Source organism: Oncorhynchus nerka, linkage group LG10 (genome assembly GCF_034236695.1).
Source record: "Oncorhynchus nerka isolate Pitt River linkage group LG10, Oner_Uvic_2.0, whole genome shotgun sequence".
In the NCBI taxonomy this organism is placed as follows: domain Eukaryota; kingdom Metazoa; phylum Chordata; class Actinopteri; order Salmoniformes; family Salmonidae; genus Oncorhynchus; species Oncorhynchus nerka.
Window position 1 is genome coordinate 50,397,809 of NC_088405.1, and position 4,378 is coordinate 50,402,186.

Here is a 4,378-nt window from a genome sequence, read left to right on the forward strand (position 1 = left end):
TGTCAAACAAAGAGGCACTGAGTTTGAAGGTAGGCCTTGAAATAGATTCACAGGTACACCTCCAATTAACTCAAATTATGTCAATTAGCCTATCAGAAGCCTATAAAGCCATGACATAATTTTCTGGAATTTTCCAAGCTGTTTAAAGGCACAGTCAATTTAGTGTATGTAAACTTCTGACCCACTGGAATTGTGATACAGTGAATTATAAGTGAAATAATCTGTCTGTAAACAATTGTTGGAAAAATTACTTGTGTCATGCACAAAGTAGATGTCCTAACTGACTTGCCAAAACATTAGGTTGGTAACAAGAAATTTGTGGAGTGGTTGAAAAAAAGAGTTTTAATGACTAAATGCATGTAAACATCAACTGTAGAATGCTCAATCTTCTTCAAATTACTAAAATATTGCATTATTAGAATGCTATCTGAAAGCCAATAACCATTCACTTTGTTACTTTCACTAGTCTCCATAATCTGTTTCCTTCAACTAAGACCCTTCTACTCTTTCCAGTAGAAAAAAAACATTCTCAATCCCTACTCCTAATACACACGGATCACTCTCAAACAATGTTCTGCTTTACCCCTATTGCTAGGTTTAAAACAAAGCAAAACAAACATGATAGTTTGCTCCATATTGGAAGGCATTGTTAAAATATTTGCCTACTCTAACAATGTGTTGTAGTATCTGGGATCTACATCTGTTTATATTAGTTACTATGCTGTTACTAAGCAGTAATGTATTACGGCAGTGTTACGTTACTACACCTAATAGGAAATGCACATGCGCACTAGGGTCCCGAGAACTGTAGAGCACGAGGGGTTTGGACTAAACTAAAACTATCTGTCCCGTCTCCTGCCTGGTCATTTCTCCACAACACAAATATTACATGTTTCACGTTCTGACCTTAGTTCCTTTGTTTTGTCTTTGTTTTAGTATGGTCAGGGCATGAGTTGGGGTGGGCAGTCTATGTTGGTTTTTGTGTTCGGCCTAGTATGGTTCTCAATCAGAGGCAGGTGTCGTTAGTTGTCTCTGATTGAGAATCATACTTAGGTAGCCTTTTTCCACCTGGGATTCGTGGGTGTTTATTTTCTGTCTTTGTGTATGTCGCCAGACAGGACTGTTTCGGTTTTCGTTCATTCCCTTTATTGTTTTTGTATTTTCAGTGTTCAGTGTGATTCATTAAATATTTCATCATGAACACTTACCACGCTGGGTTTTGGTCCTCCGATCCTTCTCGCTACTCCTCCTCAGAAGAGGAGGATGAGATCCGTTACACAATGTTACTCAATATATTTATTTCAAATTTCTGTTGGATATTCACTTTCTGCTTCACACTTATTAAATGTTTAAAAAAATAAATAATTAAAAGATGAATATGTAACGTGCCAAATTTATCAAATTCATTAGTCAATTCAGAAGGGGAGAGATAAACAGTTATTATAACTGGGCTAGCACTGCCTATCAGTCCACTGTCATTGGAATGTTCTATCCATAATATTTCTGGCGCCTGAGACAAAATAAACTGGGAGGCAGTGTCAGACCCCCACTCCTCCTGGGGGAGTGGTTCAATTTGCCTGCTTACTCATTGGTTTAATATCTCATCGTTTGGGATATCAATAAAAACTACATCAGGAGTACAATAAATTGTAGCCTTAAGTTTAGTTAACAGACAACCATGTTCAACATTCATTGGTTCTATTTATAGTTTTATTGGTAAGTCAAGTCCCGTACAATGCTTTAACCTTATCATAGAAATTATCCGTAAAGGGACCACTCTGAACAATCCTCAGAATACTTTGTCACCACTCGTGGTATTATTATTATTTTTCTCGTCTTACTTCATCAGATCGCCATAATAACACATTATACTCCATATTATGGTACTTTATCTCTAGTAACCCATTATACACTTGTGTTACATCACAAATTCCTCCCCCTACACCAGTATTCTATTCATACAGTAGTTTGAATATCCACGCTAATGTTCTATTTAACAGCATATTCGGGAATAATACTCTCTTTTTTCATATCTCCATACAGAATCCCTTTATAACATTATACACCTTTAGGTTTTCACCTCCACAACGCAGCAACGATCACAGCGCAGCAGCCCGAGAGGTACACATTTTCATGCTCTTAAGGAAGTCTCAGTGTCCGGGGGCATCTCAGACCTTATCCATCTCAGCTGTTACCCTTTGAAACTTTTCAATGTCTTTTCCTGTCAGTGCTCACTACCTGTAGACCGATGGGCTGTGGTGGACAGAATCCTAGGTAACGTAATAGATGGGAAAACTCAGCTCACAAAGAACTGGTTGGGTTATCCATTATTTTCCCTATATAACTATACCTAGTTATTCACACCCACACCACTCCATATGCATCTATGCACCACATGCGTCTTCAACAATTCTAGTCTCCCAGCGACAGTGGTCCCAAACCACTTCCTGATATTACCTTCCAACAGGACAACGACCCTTAAGCACACAGCCAAGAACACGCAGAAGTGGCTTTGGGACAAGTCTCTGAATGTCCTTGAGTGGCCCAGCCAGAGCACGGACTTGAGCCCGATCGAACGTCCCTGGAGAGACCTGGAAATAGCTGTTAAGCGACACTCCCCATCCAACCTGACAGAGCTTGAAAGGATCTGCAGCGAAGAATGGGAGAAACTCCCCAAATACAGGTGTGAGATACCCAAGAAGACTCAAGGCTGTAATCGCTGCCAAAGGTGCTTCAACAAAGTACTGAGTATAGGGTCTGAATACTTATGTTAATGTGATATTTCGGGAGGGGGAGTTGTATACATTTGAACAAATGTCTAAACACCTGATTTTGCTTTGTCATTATGGGGTATTGTGTGTAGATTGATGAGGGAAAAAAAATAAGGCTGTAACATAACAAAATGTGGAAAAAGTCAAGGGGTCTGAATACTTTCAAATCAAATCAAATCAAATGTATTTGTCACATACACATGGTTAGCAGATGTTAATGCGAGTGTAGCGAAATGCTTGTGCTTCTAGTTCCGACAATGCAGTAATAACCAACAAGTAATCTAACTAACAATTCCAAAACTACTGTCTTATACACAGTGTAAGGGGATAAAGAATATGTACATAAGGATATATGAATGAGTGATGGTACAGAGCAGCATAGGCAAGATACAGTAGATGGTATCGAGTACAGTATATACATATGAGATGAGTATGTAAACAAAGTGGCATAGTTAAAGTGGCTAGTGATACATGTATTACATAAGGATGCAGTCGATGATATAGGGTACAGTATATACGTATGCATATGAGATGAATAATGTAGGGTAAGTAACATTATATAAGGTAGCATTGTTTAAAGTGGCTAGTGATATATTTACATCATTTCCCATCAATTCCCATTATTAAAGTGGCTGGAGTTGAGTCAGTGTCAGTGTCAGTGTGTTGGCAGCAGCCACTCAATGTTAGTGGTGGCTGTTTAACAGTCTGATGGCCTTGAGATAGAAGCTGTTTTTCAGTCTCTCGGTCCCAGCTTTGATGCACCTGTACTGACCTCGCCTTCTGGATGATAGCGGGGTGAACAGGCAGTGGCTCGGGTAGTTGATGTCCTTGATGATCTTTATGGCCTTCCTGTAACATCGGGTGGTGTAGGTGTCCTGGAGGGCAGGTAGTTTGCCCCCGGTGATGCGTTGTGCAGACCTCACTACCCTCTGGAGAGCCTTACGGTTGAGGGCGGAGCAGTTGCCGTACCAGGCAGTGATGCAGCCCGCCAGGATGCTCTCGATTGTGCATCTGTAGAAGTTTGTGTGCTTTTGGTGAAATGCACTGTATTATGCACTGTATTATTAACAGTAGGCAACAACATTTTAACTCACAATATTGATGTAGCCTATAATCTGTCTCCATTCCAGATGGGTGCTGTAGGTTCCAATCCAAGGCGGGGAAAAATAGGAATTAGAGAGGGGGGGAGAAGGAAGGGAAATACATTTGAGGCAAGACACTGTCTAATGTGACAGCATATTGTTTTCAGACTATAAACTGTTGTTCTTCAAATTTACCTTGACTAGTGATTAAATCAAGAAAACTTTGCTTTACTATGTTGTACCGCAGCCACATGTTGCCAGTTTGACAACATGTAGAAATTGTTTACAATTGTGTTTCCTCTAAATCAGGTTCATAATTCTCTTCCTACTGTGGAGTAGCCTTTTTTTTTTTTTTTTTTGTACTCATGGGAGACTACAAGTATATAGACACAATGGGCAATCATAATTGAATGTAGGGTACTATTTCGAGGATAAAGTATATATATATATATATATATATATATAAAGTTTAGTGTAACCAATCAAATACAAGAATGTTCAATAAGTTTTTCAACGGTTTGGCCG